General features: G+C 50.4%; 1 long non-coding RNA gene across 1 annotated transcript in view; it reads right to left on the bottom strand.

The window, feature by feature from the left end:
* Nucleotides 1-17,192, bottom strand: part of LOC143422634 (uncharacterized) — a 153,229-nt gene that overhangs the window by 81,538 nt on the left and 54,499 nt on the right. The window contains exon 5 of the long non-coding RNA XR_013101747.1: nt 7,971-8,222. This is a non-coding gene — a long non-coding RNA (uncharacterized LOC143422634). The remainder of the gene's footprint in view (nt 1-7,970; nt 8,223-17,192) is intronic.

The following is a 17,192-nucleotide window of genomic DNA, read 5'->3' on the forward strand; positions in this document are numbered from 1 at the left end:
CGGAAGGTAATGGACTTGGAGCGTCGTCGAGGATCGCGTCGAGGGAACCACGCCGCTCTCTCGATCGTGAAACGGTGGCTGTCGCGTGGATTCTTAGCGGATGAGTCACGATCGCGAGACCGTTTTATTGCCCACGGTTTTATTCGCGAGGCTTTGGTAAATCGTTTTGTGGGAGTTTTAACCTCGCCACTGTGCGAAATAGTACATCGTGTATGTATATACCAGTATTTTATTCATTCGTTTAGAAATAACGAATGTTTTCCATTGTTGCACGCGCGAATCAAATAAACTATCTATAGCGAATAAATATCGATATCGATAGAAAATTCATTTGTACTTAAAACAGTTCCACTAACAGTTAATTTCACCTGAAACATCCCCCTGATTCTACTCACAAAACTGCAATCGACTACCCAACTCCTTAGGAATCGCTTTTCATACCCAAAAGCCATCAAACTATTCGTCCTTGAACCCGACATCCCTCGAACGCGTCCCAATAGAACGAAGCGACGCCAGTATCCGACGATCCACCCCCTCAGCCCTTATTCCTCGCGAATAAACCGTGAGCCAGTCCGTGCGGACGGATTCGTGATGTTTACAAACGCCGGCGAAAAGGATGCGCCAGACGTCCGTGGATGTTGGTTGCGGCCGCATCCGGAGAACGGGGATGAACGAGCGGCGCTAGACAAAGAGGGAGGACGACGAGGGCTTACCCCTGAGCGGGAAATCCGCGACGCGGCGAGCGTACGCCCGGTTTACGTAAGAAGAAGAGGAGGAATCGTCGGAGAGAGGGACGCGAGGGCTCGCAGAGGGCGGAGGGCGTGCAGTTAGACGCGAAACGGAAGTGGAACGGAGCAGAAATGTTATCATAAGCGCGGTGAACTTGACCCACTCGACGGAGTGGGCTCCTGCAGCCAGCCTCGGTACCAGCACCACCGCGCCACGGTGATATGAAGTTACGGGCCGCTCGTGCGAACCCGTAACACGATAACAGCTGTTGCATACCTCTCGATTCGCGGGACAGCAAAAGTTTCGACGATCGCGTGCCTCGCGCGCGTACATACCCCCGGAGCACGTACGCGCGTACTTACACACAGAGAGAGCCCCGACGTTTCCGTTCTCCCTCTCGTCCCGTTTTCCCACCCCCCAACCCCCGCGACCCTGCTTCACAGGTTCCCCGTTTTTTTCCCTGTTCTTTCATCGCCTCTTTCTCTTTCGCCGTCACGCTTTCTCCGGCTTTTTCACCGACACGCTCACCGTGTACGCCGCGCAACACTCGCGCCGCTGGCTGTGGTGTACGTACGATCAGCATCCGGACCAGGTATTCCATCCACGTCGATCACACGAGGAGTCGCACGTGCCGCGAACGACTTCGATCGCGGACAGGGGGAGGGAAAAAACTTGCTCTTTCGAAGAGACCGCCGTGTCCCGGTAAAGGATCTTGAAACGCCTAACCTGGAGACGAGGACGTGCCACCAAGATGGCTCACTTCGACGCTTGTTACCTAACGCGTCGACGTCCAGGTTTCGTCTGTCTTAATTTGTCGCCAGGTGGACGCGTACAAGGGCGGATTTTATTGGAATTTCGTGTCGGTTGAGCGTTTCGCGCTGTTCTCCACTTTACGTGGTTATCGATGATTGATTTTATACTGTCGGTATACGTACAGAATCGGGGTTGCTGTTCATTTGCAATTTTTAGAGTGTTTGGATAAAATGGAACAATATTTGTGCTACTACATTCAATGTCTGCTTGAATATAAATATATGTTCTCTGTAATGTAGAATTAGTTTATAATGAGAGCAGGATGATAAGTCACGCCATAATTTTCCACATACCCCTGATCTTCCCCGATAGTTTCACTTGATACCAAAAACGAAGCGCGAGAGACAAATCTGGGAACTCGAGCTGTAAAGTGCATCAATCTGTTCAGCAGATAAAGTATGCGAGCCAACCTCAGTGACATTACTCATTCGACCAAGAATAAGGTATAGAAAGAAGAAGAAGAAGAAGAAGAAGGAGAGGACAGGAAGATGGAAGACAGATTGAGATCGTGGAACGGATAAAAAAGTAAAAGTAAAACTGGTGGGCCCAAGAGCCTCTGGGGGGTCTGGACAAGACATCGCGACTTCCCCTTTAAAGAGGCGGGGTGGGAAAAAAAGTGGCTGCAGGGGATGAGGCGGATATCTCAATAAGACATCGATCGCTCATTAGTAACACAGGGACGAGTCACGGCGCTCCTTTTGCTTTCTATCTTGTTGCGTAAAGACGCGCAAGAAGTCGGAGGGGGGCCTCTTTATCGCGCGCCACGGTTCTTGGCCCCGTTCAGCCGCGATAAACTTGACCCAGTGAAAAACGGAGCAACCGGATCGCTCCTACGGTTTGCGGTCTTCCAATTCACGTGATCGAGTAAGCGTCACGTGCGTCCTCAGCGAGGAACACGTGCGTTCGTACGCGGTTCCCGTTTCTCGATTCCACGTACGAAAGGAAAAGGAGGCGACGCGCATCTCTTCTACTTAACTAATGATCTACCAACGAGGAACATGGAAAATGATAAATAAAAGGTTTACATATATCTACAACTCCACTCCAAATCCACCCTAACCAGCAGATTCAACCAACGCGTGAAAGAAATCCGGCAGAGATCACGGACGCGATGGTGGACGTTATCAGGGTTAGACACGGAAGGGCAGAGATCCTCGTCGATGTTTACAAGCGGGACAACCGATAAGCGGACCGGATTCCTACGGTGCAGTGGCATCGCGATAAGCCCTTCGCCTCTCTCTCTCTCTCTCTCTCTAGCCATCCCCTGGTTGCTCTTTTTCCCGTTCGCCGGACGTCCTCTCTGTCTGGCCGGCTACGTCCGTGTCCGTGCCGCGAATCTGAAGCACGAGGTATCCGCTAACGAACCGTGGAAACGTGTCGGGCGCGTGCACGTGGCCGACGGTGTCGCGTGCGCGCAGGAAGCGCATATAAAGCGTACACGGACAGAGGGAAATACGTGCGCGCACGTTGGTCCCGGCGGTAGTTTACCTCGAACCGGGCAAGTTCACCTACATTCGCGTGGGGTGCCGGCGCAGAGGGAGAAGATTAAAGAGGGACACTCGGCCGGAGATAGAAAGAGAGGGTTGCGCGGTGGTGAATGAGCGGCCAACGGTGGGAACGGGATCGAGAGATACCAGCCGGGTAGGGGCGGAACGGGGTGCAGGCAGGGGTGAATTTAAACCGGCATTCGAAACTTCGCCAACCCCTTATAGCGACCTCGCCTACCTGTTATCTCGATCGAGCATCGATCGGTGATTACTAACGAAAGAACGACTTTAGCCTCCTCTCTCGCTCCCTCTCTCTGCCTCTATCCCTTTATCTCCATCTTGCTTTGTCGCTGAGGCCTTTCGGCCACTTTCCGTCTTACCACCGGTTTGAACTTGACCCAGTGAGCGGAGGAGAGCCTGGAGGAGAGGACGACTGGAATATTTCAGTTCCAACCGGCGAACCTCGAGTGCCACCGATCCCACCCTTCGTTTACTCTACCCTTCGGCTGCATCTGTGTATTCGAGCGTCGCGTGTGTGTCTGAGTCGCCCGTGGAATCGCTCGATGCGAATCGTTCCACGGACTTCGTTCTGTTCTCTGGCATTCTTCAGAGCTAAGTATCGTAGCCGGCTTGTCGCTGACGTTTACTTTATTGCAGATGTTCGATGGTACAGACTTTAAGTAGAGCGATACCTTCTTTGGACGTATCTTTAAAGGTACAACGAGCAATGTCGCAAACTTTCTTAACGCGATATTACCTCTCCATATTGTACACCAGTGAAACTTCAACTATTCAAAATTAGTCGCACTTCCTTTATCTGCTTATAAAAAAAGGCAAACTTCAAAAAATTCAACTCCAAGCAGAGATACGACACCACATAGCACAGTATACCATAAGAACTTCATTCGTTTTACTAAAAATCCCTCGAACAACAAGTCGCGTAACCACAGCCCAAACTGCGCCAGTCACGAGGAAAGATCCAATTACCAAAGACCGCGTCGCTCATCTCCCGTTTCCCGCCGCGTCTCTCAGAGCCTCCCCAAGGACAACCCTTCGCGGCGCGTAACCCAGAAACGGCGGTACGCCCGTTGCTCGTTTTACGCGTCCGAGGATCTCTTTCCCGGTTACGATCCTCACGCGAGCAAGCGGCATCAACTTCCTGGCGGCGTCTCGGTTCCGCCGGGGCGGGAGAGGGCACGTTCGCCACTCTGGTGCGCGCTCGCATTCTTCGTCGGTTCCCCGGCGTCCTTGTCCCGCGAGCTACCTGGCGGGCCGCGTTGTTTGCGGCGATGAAGAAAGGAAAATAGCGGAGAGGGCGGAGAGAGGTGCGGGCGGGCCAAGAGGGACGAAGAAAAATAGCACGTCGAGCCACGGGGGATGGCACGCGGAGGTCGGCGAACGAGGGCAGCCGGTGCAAGGTAGGAGAGGATGAAAAGGGTATTTGTGTCGGCGGGAGCAGGGGGATGACGCCGGTGTAGCGGCTGGCTCGTGGAGCCTCGTGGATATTCCGTGGCTGTTGGTGGTCGTGATTGCGTTGGTCGTAGTGGCATTACCGCAAGAGGACGTTAACTGAGAAAGATGCCGGGAGGGTGGAGGGATAGAGAGAGGTGTAATCGGCCGGCATAACGGCAACTCGGTGGCTAGAACGAGAGCGGACGAGGAAGAGAGAAAATGGAGGCACGTCAATGGGCGAGCACGGTAGGGCCCGCGTGAATGTGTGAATGAAGAAAGAGAGGCTGGGGGGATCAGGAGGGGATGAATGGGTGCATCTTAGAAGCGACACCAGTCAGCTGATATGCTGCCGTCCCGACGTCTCTTTTTAGGGAGACCCGACCGCGCTGCTGCCGGCTGGATCTTGAATTTCAAATTAGCGGAAACTTACCCTCGTGTTTACCCTACACACGCGCGTGTATCGCATGGTGAATGGAGTCAATGGAGGCCACGTGACCGGAAAGGGAAAGAAGCTGATGCGGCATTCCGATGATCTACATTGATCCACGATCGATAATTTTAACTTCGCCTTCTTTCGTCTTTAACTTCTCAACGTTAGAGGATCGATTTTTACAAATAGAAAAACATTGTCATTCCTTTCTACAAATTGTTCTCCAATTTCATTGACAATGTACACGCAAGTGAATCCTAAGACAATTCTATCCACACCATCAGACAATACGATATGCTTACTCGAAGCTTCCCAATCCCCCAAAACGCGAATGCTCGTCAACCTCGTTCGTGTAAGTCTTGAAGCGACCGTAAAACTTCGCCGCCCATCGAACCGCGCGCACGGAACAGCCGGTAATCGTGGCTCATCCTTCGCAAAACGATCACGCCTGGTGACGTAATAAAACGAGCGTGGTAGCCGGCTTTAAACAAGGCCAACGACCCTTCGCTCGTAGGACTAGCAGCGTGGAAAGGTCGTAGTACCCGGGAAGCGATCCGTTCCATTCACGAACGCCGTAAGAAAGGCATTATCTCCCTACGACCCTGAAATTCCCGATGCCTTCTCTCGCTCCCCGTCCACGCCGTCCCCCGTATCGTACACCGATACGACGCCCGTTGGTAACCCCCTTACGTTCTACCGCTACCACCGATGAGTGGCGGCCGCTTCCACCTTACTTTATTGCCTCTAGGCGCCTGGCGCTTCTTTACGCCGTCGTGCGAAGCGTTAATAGCTGCTGTGAACCTGACCCAGCCGACGAACCAACCGACCAACGTCACCACCACCAACGCGCGTTCCGCAAACCTCTACAGCTATGGTTCTCTACTAACACCAGTCGCTTCATTTACGAATCGAATCTCGAACGATTGACATCAATCTTGGTTGACACGATTTCTTTTTCTGTGAAGCGCAAATTATCAATTGCAACACTGGAGTTGGTCAGACAAGAGATTCGAGATTTTCAACGTCTATGATTTCTAAAAAATGAAATGTTCTAAAACTGTACTTACTACAAGTGCTCGCAACAACTATACACGCGTAATAGAAAAAGAGCGACAAGAATGCGCCAAGTTTCAGACGATCGATCTCACCCTTCGCAAGTGGAATAAGCCTCGCGTCAGACAACCAACGAACACACCGCTAACCCAAAAAAACGACTCTGATCCCGTCCAACTCGAACCAACGCGGCGATCTCCGTGCCCGGAAAAGGATCGCGGAACCCCAAACACGAGCCAGCGAATCCGATCTACGAACGTCTTCCGTCGGACGAGGAAAACGAGCAAGACAACGAACGAACTCCGGCTGCGGTTGAACGACGGCTTTCTCCACGCTCCGGCGCGGGAGTTCACCTAAATCCCTTTCTGAATGCGACGGCAACCCAGTTTATCGGCCGTAGGCGCCAGGCGCTTCTTTGTGTCGGCGTGCGAACCGTGAATGGCTTCCGTGAACCTGAACCCGACCGACAAACCGCCGCCGCCAATGTCAACGGGACAGGCCGCCGTTAACCAATGTCAACACCACGGCACTCCACCTCGACATAGACGGAATCGGCACACGGACGACGCCCAGGGCGACGTCGACGACGTTCCTGGATTTGTTTAGCTTATACGGCGGCGCACCGCTCGCGAGCTCTGTCGCTCCGTGTAATACATACTTATGTACACACGCGACGTGTTCCCCAACAGAGGCGAAAGGCTTCTGTTTAATGCACGAGCGGTTGGGCGCGTGCCAGTTCTTTCTGCGTGTCGATCCGCGGATAGGAAAGAGACAGCAGGGGACAGGTGGATCGCGGGCAGCTCGAGGAGGAAGCCAGACCCGACCAGGAGAACCACGGGGACACGCTAGCTAACGACCAGACCTGTTTTCTTTGACGCGCAATCTGTCACGCTTGATTACGATCGTAAATCCCCTGGTCTCATTACGCGCCCCTCCGTCCCCCCTAGCGGCACCCACGCGAGCGTGGTGCACACCAGGCGTCCGATGCACCCGCGGCACGTAGATGCCGGCTCGAGATTGCGACGGAACACATTCTAGAGGCGGCTCTCCGTTGGGGATGGACGCGTGTACGCGCGAGTCCTGTTGCGCGAGTCCTGCGGCTGTTCCCAGTCGCGTATGTGGATAGTTGAAAGGACGTATGTGATACACTTGGAAGAATTCATCCGTCGCACGAAGCCCAATCTATCCACTTTCTCGCGAAATAGCTACCTACACACTCGCTACCACCCACAACTTCACACGTAACCGTAAAACCAACCCCTAAGCATGGAAACGAGAAACATACCAAAATGGTGATCCATAAATTTCCTGTATCCTGTAACCAACCACTCCCAAACCAGCCAAACGAACTGCGAAAGAACACGTCCACGTAATCTCTAAGAGAATTTCGTCCAGCGACATAACCGAGGCGCGCGTGCCACCGTTCGCCAACCAACGACGGGCGGTCTGGTTTCCGGTGGCGTGACCGGGGGACCGAGATTTCATCCAGGAACAATAGGCACATGACACCTGCCGAGGGCAAGACCACCTAGACCTAGATTACGACAATAATGCCGGTCGAGCGAGCGAGTGGAACGCGAACAAACGGGACGGAGGGAGCACAGCGAAGCAAAGGGGTGTCTGAAGGCGGACGAGGAGGCGACGGACCGGAGGAACGGAAAGAGACGGAACCGCCTGGCACGAGTCTGACACTGGGGCAATGTCACACCTAAGCTATTATTCTCATTCACCGCGGCCAGACTTACGGCAGACTAATAACCTGTCACCAACTGCAGCCACGCTCGCGACCAGCCTCTTTCCGTTCTCCATCTCCGTCCACCTGCTCGGCCCGCCCTTCCCACGCTCCCTCGGTTCATTATTCCTTCTTGCTCTAATGGAACCCGCGTCGGTGGTCCACGCACACAGACACATACAGGCACAGGAAACCCCGACACGGACGAGCCTCTTTCTCTTTTACAAACGGCACGAGACTCGGTTCCGGAGTATTTATGTAAACGTCAACTAACCTGAGGCAACCCCGAAGCTGGAACGGGCTATTAACTCGGCCGCGTGCCGCCGTCGACACGTGGTCCCGCTGTTGATGAGGTGGTCGAGCCCGGTTTACCCCGGAAAAATGGGACTCTGCTGGGTTTCAACCTCCCACGAGCCATCGTGCACGATTCTTTCTTCGAATGGCTTTGAAATCTGCACCAGGAATGTTTGGCTCGTTTGCTACCCTTCGGCTGTGGAGCTTTCATTGGAGTTTGGGGTGAGAATATCTGGAAAATTTGGAACATGGTTAGACCATGTTGATGATTTCGCAAATTCGAAGAGTTGGATGTTGAAATTAAATTTTTTTCTGTTTGACAATCTTATTTTCAATTACTTTTACGCTCTACAGAAAAGTACCAAGAATACCCTTGAATCAATCTAACTCATCTACGATTACATTAACGCTCCTCGACTAATCAAGCGGATACGATCTATACAGTGTGCTAAAAAAATCAACCTCGAATCCTCCCTCACAGGTGAACGCGCGAAACGAACGCGGCGGATACAAAAAGGTTCTCCGACGCTTAGGACAAAGCCGTGCCAAAACGGCACGCCGGTAGATCGGGCGTAATCTTTGCCGGTCCCATTCACCCGGCAATTCAGTCATCAATTTGGCCTGGCAAGTTGAACGCGTTCGCGCTCGAAATCCCTCTAACGTATTAGCCCGGCCAAAAAGAAGACAGGTGACGGTCGCGCGAGTTATAACGGGGCGTCGAGCCGGTTAAAAGCGAACTGACCTCGCGCAACCCTGAAGAGAGAACAAGCTATTAACGCGGCGTATGCCATTCATCCTTGCCCGGGTCCCTCCGCCGTCCGTCTCTGTCGTCCCGTTTACACGCTCTCTTTTCCACCCTTGCCCTGTTACGCTCGCGTACAAACACACGGAAAACTAGCCGCACCGCGGCTGATGGCCTAATAGCACATAGTTCGAATCCATTCATAAACCGGCGAACGGGAACGACTGCCAAAGAGGGATGCCGGCCTTTTGTGGAGCTGCTTTTCTACGCGTGATACCATCGTCACGATGGAATAATGTACTGATGCGGTACGCTCTGGGGTGGGTCGAGTAAAGAGGCATTCGCGGGGTTGCAAACTGTATGGAAGATCGAGTGGCAAAGTGGTAATCGTTATTTTTAAATGCCAAACGATTGACACTCTGGCGCTGACATTTCTCTAAAATTACCTATCTATGAATAATATACAGTAATGTATGAATTAATCGCTTGAGACTCGCTATCAAGTGACTCAACACTTGCAGTTACGTCTTTCAGATATAATACCGTATTATCTTGTTGTAAACAGATGTTTCTCAGGGCTGACCCATCCGTTCCAAGCGACAAAAGATTACGCAACGTATCTCGAAGGCGTGCACCAGTAACCATAATGAATCCCTTATCTCCTCGAGATAAAATATAAAATGTAAGAATATAAAATGGCCGTTCGTTGTACGAATAAGCGAGTCGATTGAGCAATAAAACGAGGACAGAGAGGGGGTTGAAAAGGGAATGGGAGCGAAGGGCGAGCATCAACATCGCGTGGGAGAATCGACGTAATTCGCCACGTGGCCGACCGTACTGGGTCGAACCGATGTTACAATTGCTCGATCGTCTATAATACCAGCGTAATCACTTCGCGCGTACCCTGGTCGATATTTTTGCCAGCAGCGCAGTGGCTGATTTATAGTGGCCGCGGTATCTCGCGAGAGTTTCGACCGTGAAAAGATTACAACGATCTGTTCGCCGTGAACTCGAAACGTTTTCTAATTAACGCGTTGGCAGTGTTTTTAGTATAAAAATTGTACATAATTGGAAAGGCTGTGCCTTCTGTTAAAAATTCTGGTGCGATAAATCGAACTTTCCCAATTTCCTTCATCGCGAAACATGGCTAGTGTTAAATGAAAATGAAATCGAATACGACCTAATAATGTTGCATCGAAAGGAGATAAAACTCCTAACTTCTTCAAGCGTGTACAAAAAACAGAGACACCACGTTACACGTTCGACGAAGAAACACCGCGAGCGCAGCGTCCGCCCTGAAAACTCGAGTTACCACCGCCCACCTTTAATCAAGCAGCCTCGTAACTCAGAACGAAGCCCTCCAGACAAAAAGACGACCCCGTTCGGGTGGCACGAGTGCCCCCGTGCCCCGATTCGAGCGTGCCCCGCGTCGTTCATCTTGGATAAAATAGAAGAGAAAGGGTGAAACAGGTGGCACGTGGCTCCGGTGGACCTTCAGAGATCAATCTTCGGATTAGCCTCTGGAAGGAAGGGAAGCGGAAGGTCGAACGCGGAGAGTCCGGCGAGCAAACGAGGACGAGGAACCCGGGAACAAAGAAAGAAGCGCGGCCAGCAGCGAGGGAAGAGTGGAAGACGAGGGAGGATGAAAGGGGAGGAAGGGTCGGATGGTGCACGAGTGGACGTGCCGCGCGTCTCCGGCGTACGGTTCCTCCTTTCTTCTCTCTGTTCTTTGGACGTGATATAAAACCGACGAACAGAGACAGACAGACGGAGAAAGATAGCGAGAAGAGTGGAAGAGAGAGAGAGAGAGAGAGGAAACGTCGCGGCGCCAGAGGCAGCCGGCGACTAAAGGGAAACGAGCGGGATGGGGTGGCCAGGTGGTCCGTGAAGGGTTGGGGCAAGGGGATGGAAAGGGAGGGATCGGGAAACTATTGACCACGTTGGGAAGCCGTTTAACCCCCCCGCGAGAGGACGCGCGCACACACTCGCACAGGGGGATGCACGTACACGCGATGCTCGAACGCACACGCAACGAAGCCTCGTGTACACGTGTGCAACGAGCGACGGGTGGCAGGCAGGAAGGGAAAGCATAAACGGTTCCACACAAGGAAGTTCATTCATGGGTACGGAACTTTGGTAGGTGTTGAGGCCTGCACGGACACGACCCCGCGCCCAGTCATATCGTATTCGAGAGTACGCCCGTAGTACGCGTCTGCAGCCCTCCGCCTGCTCGCGTCTCGCGCACCCACCGTCGGTGTAAGTAGCGACCAGGATAAAGAAGAACCGTAGTGTCAGGGTGCGAGGGATGATCGTGACGAATCGAGGGAGGAACAGCCGTGAGCAGGGCGATGGTCTTCTGAATTGATAAGATACAGTGGATCGCTTTGATCGTCGTCCTCGATCGAAAGTGAAACCTCGAGCAATCACGATGGATCGCACGCGACTTGGTGAGAGGCAAGGAGGCAACTATATACGCTGATCAACTTTCTGTTACACGTGCATATTTGGTGATTCGTAATTGGGTGTGGTGGTTTCTGCGTTGGTTTTCTACTGGTGGTTCCACCGTCTCTGATTATAGTGGTAAGTGTAAATCTATGGATTGGAGCTATAGCAGAATGTTTAAGGGATGATTCTGGAAGCTGTAACTGGACGAAAACGTATTCACTCTCAACCTAAAACTGCGATTTTATTGTAATCAGCGGTTACTTAAGGTAAATGGAATCTAACGAAATGTTTCAGCCGGATTCTCGCCTTACATTTCAGTACACAATTGCTAATTAGCTATCAACATAAATTAGTGTTACAAACGAAGAGATTGAAATCAGCAGTGATTTGTAAACACGCAGCGTAAATTGAAACCGAACCTATCGCTAAATACTGCGCGAAATAACCGAATAAACTGGAATACAGAGGCAGAGTATCGGTCCCGTTTCTGGCTGAAACTTCTAAGCTTAACGTTCGAAAATGGTTTCCATACATTAGAATAAATAACCGCGGCACAATAGAAATTATAATTGCCGGTGAATCGTCGGGCTCTGTTGGATTCCACGATAATGTAATTTACATGATATCGCAGTTAGTTGAGGTAAACCATCGGGCGGATATGAATTAATCGATTCGTTTTAATTTACGTGGCGCGTTCATTGAAATGGAAACGCGTCGCCACGGAAAATACTCGCCGCGAGTACACTTCCTGCCCTAATACTGAATGAACACCGCGGAACCTTGAAAACTCGCGGAACTTTGACGGAACGGCGAACGTATTACGAAGGCGAAGGGTTGACGAACGCATAGTTGGAAAGTTCGCATAAACGGCTACGTCCCCTTATAGATTATCCGATGCTCCCTACTCTTCTAAAGTATAAAACTGTGTCGCGATAAGTTGCACTCTTCTTAACCTAGTTCGCCGCGAACAGCTTGCGTTGGCTGTGTCGACTGATGGATCCACGCTGGCAATCATAAGAAAGCGTTTCTTAACATAGTTCGTCGACGTGAATGCTATAGCGAGTACGACACTGTGTTTATCAATAAAAAAAGAAAAAATGAGTCGTCCATCAATTATCGACTGAAATGAAAGACGACAATGAATTACAACACCCTTCTCCACAACCGCAACGTAAACTGTGGTTACGTAAGGTTGAACCAATCTATCCACGCACAGACCACCCTACAAAAGCCATTAAACCTTGTGGTGGCGCGGAAATGATGTCAAGGGCAGCACCCTTTTATGATCGCAATAAAGCTACTCCAAGCGTCTCTGCTCCAGTTGCGATCCTGCCACAGTCACTCACCTAACAAAAGTTTGTTGCGACACGTCGATCAGCTGTATTATACCACTAGCCCAAATTTAACACCCTATCAAAGTACGTATGGGATCATCACACAGCCGCGTATCAGAATGACACGCAACGATGGTACGATACGAAGACACGCGACAAATGAATACGCGACAATGAATCACAATTGCATTGCTTAAGCAAAAATGCAATCAATTTTCGATTAATTTAAATTACAATTAGCTAGTCGACAGTGAGAGACGTTTCACCAGCCCCTCTCTATTATATTTCCACTTTTCAGCTCTAGCTCCCCCTCATAAGCATCGCGTTTACTCAAGTAATACAATTACCGTCTTTAACTAGCACAAAGCATGCACGTGTATCCGATTTCCCTCGTAATTTCTCACGAAATGCACCCGACGAGTCATCCTCCATCGCCGCGACTCGAGAGCCACCCCAAATTATCACCGTTATGCAACATTTACTAATAAACGGATTCAAGATTATATCAGTTTAGTATGATAACGCGTAACAACTGATTCAAACTTAACGTTCTGTTACGACTCGTCGATTAACGATAATTGTACCGTTACACTGTTTCAATGGCTCAAAGCGTGTACACGCGTTCCGCCTCCCTACGCTCGCGTCCCTCTCCGTTTCACTCTTGCTCTATCGTTCACCAGCAGCGCGAACGGGCCCGGGCGTTGATTACTGGGCGGCACAGCGACGTCGGCTAATAGCCCCACTAACTACCCGGAGCCCTGATTGTTAGGTTACGATCACGGTCTTTGAAACTCGCCCCACGCATAATAACTACCGACTAGCGACGGGGATGAACCGCGGCTGTTGCCCTTCATTTCGAGCCAGTCGACGAAACTGTCCGCGCCAAAGGTGAAAATCCAAGAAATCAAGTATATCTATATACAATATTTGGTTAATAAAAAAAATTGAGCTATATCGATGGGAGTGAAAGACAAACTGTAAATGCTACAGAATCGATATTTTCTTCTAACCATTTTTCTCGATACGCAAGCGTGAAGTTAACTTTTACTTGTCACAGTAAGCACGTTCAAGAGGCAACCAAAAGCAAATTCTGAACCGAAAGATAATTTGACAAATTTACCAAATGCGTCAAGGCAAATCCCATAAGGAACCAAGGTTAGAAACAAGAACATCATCGAATAAAACTACCCCGCCGAACATCGTCGAGACTCCAGCACGAATACCACGGAAACGCAAGAATCAATCGCGTTATTAGATCTGGAAACGGAAAACACGGTGAAACAAGGAACGCAACCGGCGTGGTTTGTTTTGTTCGAGCGTGCTTACAAGCGGCTCGAGAGCCCTCGCTGGCCATTCGAGAGTTTGTAGCCAAGCGAACAACCGTTTAAACCCCCGCTTGGATATCACTGACCTACCCCCATATCGCGGCAACGTCACCTCGGCAAACTGTTGGCCCACATGTACGTACACCGGTTACGAGGCTCGTTCTCGCCCTTTCATCTCCGCGGGTTATCGACGTTTTACGCTGGCGTATCCTCCGTTTATTTCGCACCCTCGCAGCCACTCCCGGAGTGGCGCGCGCGGTACGCGCTAGTTTCGCAGCCGAACGGTTCGCTATTCTTTGCGTTCGAACGGCTCTGTCGCTTGTCTTTTATCGCTGGGAAACGCGAAACCGTTTCTGTTTTTTTTCTTTTTTGTTTCTCTCCACCCACGCACACCAGAGCGACCAGATACCTTCGTTCGAACGAGAGATTTCAAACGAATCGCCACCCTCCGCTCGGTATTTCATTTGCTGTTCTTTTATTTTAGGAGAGATACCGAGAATTGGAGGATGAAATTTTAATATCAGAATCTGCGAGGACAGAAGGTATTGTTTTTCGGTCGACGATGTACACGTGGTGCTCGCGATGCTTACGCGTGGGTGCTGGTACAGGGGTGGGTAAGAGCGCGGGGAAATAATTATGAGTACAGGAATATTGAAATGTTTGCAAGGATTGTACGGGTGATCGTTTCTCGTTTACTGGTCGTCTCAGGGAACGACTGAAATTTCACTGCTCTTTCCTTCGTGTATCAATAAAACGTTCGAAATAATTAATGCAGTTAGTTCATGATTTTCTGATCTTCTAGAGTAATCAATTATATACGCTGTTAAGATTGCATCAAGTGTAAAAATATAATAATTCTATTACGAATAACCATTTAATAGAACTCTATGCGACGAGAAACAGTAAGCAGACAGAAAGTGATCGGTGAACAGGCGAAAAATGTAAAGATCAACATCGTCAACTTTGCAGAAGTTCGAAAAACGAGTTCAATCAGCGAACTACAATGGCAGAGAATCGAGAGAGCGGGCTGAGCAAGGGGTAAATGCCCCGGAAGCTCGTACGTCCCAGAATCCGACGGCAGTTTCCGCGGATCCTTTATTTCTCGGAAGTTTATGATTCAAGTTACGACGATCCGACGGGGGAAGAAGAATGACTGGCGAAGTTATACGGCGGTCGAAACCACGCCGCCCCGGAAAGGGGACAAGTTCAAGTGGCAAGGTCAACTTCCTCACCACCCACGAGGAGATTTATAGTTTCCATGCGGCGGTCGCACAATGACCCAGTTTCGAAAAAAAAAATATATATATATCAACCCGCGACTGTGTCGCACTGCGATCCGACGATTTATTTCCGGTCCCGTGCGTCCCAACAGGACGGATTGCCTTCAGGATTCCGTAACGAGTTCGACGAGTAATTCTTGTTTGTCTGCGAGCGTGCAAACCCGTGAATAATGGAAAATCGAATGTGTCACGGTGACGCATTGCCCTGTGAATTCTATTTTTAACCATTTGTTTTTGCAATATTCGTATTCCGTTGCACGCGTGGCTTTGTACGAGAGGGAGCATTGAGTTAACATTATAATTATCGAATAAGATTTTCAGATATTTTGAATGAAAATGCTTGTTAATGAGGAAGTGCTGACGAATGTTAGTTTAGATGAAAACACTGAAATCATTATTATTTTTGTTCTTTGTAGGGAAAAAGAAGAGAGATCGTTGAAATGTCGAATGGTCCCGTGCAATATGAATGAGGGGCGATGATTCCCGAGAAATGGTTTCAAGTTATAAATATTTATTATTCCCATTCATGGATCGAGGGACGTTTTTACAAATACATTTCAACCACCTGTTAATCGAGGACACAGATGAATGGATCGCGATTCATTTTCGAATGATAATTTTTTAATGTTTGCAGCCGTGTATATATTTCGAGTAAATATTGAAGGTTTGTGAACTGGTTGAGAATAATATTTCCGTCGAAATATTATTAAATTCCAATTAAAAATTAAATACGCGACCATATAATATCCGTATATCTTAAAACAAAAATAATTAATATCAACAAACTGTTAAAACACCTAATCCTATAAATACAACTAACCCACACGGTCCCCAAACGGATCATCCAAATTTATACACGAAACCACCCCTGTTTTTATCGCACAGAAACGCGCAGTCCACCAAAGTTACACAACAAATCTACGCTACAAGCCACGAAGGACAAGCATCGAGCTAAAACCAACGCGAAGCAGAATCGAGCCTGGCAATCGCGATGGTCGCCATACGAAACCAAAGCACCTCGACCACCCGCTACCACCCTTTCTTCGCCAAACAGCCCTTCGACGAACAATCGACACACGCGACCTCCCACGGTCTTAGAACTCTGGTGTACACAACCCCAACTGCTCGAGGCCGGAAGCCTCACCCAAGGGACACTTCATATCCCTTTACCGTGGCATGGAAAGTGGCCGGAAGTGGCGCGCGGGCCAACGTGTGATTGCATCCTCGAGGACCTGTTGCGTCGACCGGTTGGTCGCCTTGTGTTCCCGTAGCAGTTAGAAACAAATGGCCCGGTACACAGGGACGGAGACGAAGCGTCGTGAACCTGTTCGTAGACGAAGGGGTGTAGGTGAAACAGTAACGAAGAGAGAGAGAGAGAGAGAAAGAGAAGGAAGGAGAAGATCGGGAAGGTCGAAGGGAGGGAAAATGGCGGGGGTGGTTTACGGGTCAGGGGTCGTGGCCGCGAGTATATCTACCCTTTGTTAATTCGGGCTTAATGCGGACCGGAAGGGAGCTCGGGGGTGGGACAGAGCGCGTCGGCGGCGTAGGAAGTCAGACAATGGGGTCACTGGGATGTTTCGTGCCAAGTTTTCATCGCTGGACAAGTTTAGACCACCGCTGTGCCTGCGGACCAGGCCGTGCTCGCGTCTGTGTGCGCCTTATTCGACTGGACGTGGCACGCTGTTACGTACGGTGAAAAGAGGGACGGGGCGATTGCTCGAGCGAGATCGGACCGATAGGATTGTACCGGCCCGGACACACGCCGCGTTGTATCCGCGAGGAGAGCCCAGGCCTGGCGTGTTCCAGCGAACCCGCTCGTACATTATGGATGCGGCAGCGAGCGTGTTTTACGTAATCGGCGCGTGCCACCTGTGCACGGTAACCCTGCCATAGAATGCGGACGTAATCGCGGCTCAGCGTGGATAAAGAAACGCCAGCAACGGGAAGGTCGTTGTCGTTCGACTCCTTCGAGCTGTTTCCAACCCCTTGCGCGACCACCCTGCGACTGTCGCGGACTTAAATGAACGTTGACGCGCGCGATGGCGAATGTTATTTAAATCGCTTTTCTATTTTATT

The sequence above is a fragment of the Xylocopa sonorina genome, chromosome 4 (assembly GCF_050948175.1).
Source record: "Xylocopa sonorina isolate GNS202 chromosome 4, iyXylSono1_principal, whole genome shotgun sequence".
Classification (NCBI taxonomy): Eukaryota; Metazoa; Arthropoda; class Insecta; order Hymenoptera; family Apidae; genus Xylocopa; species Xylocopa sonorina.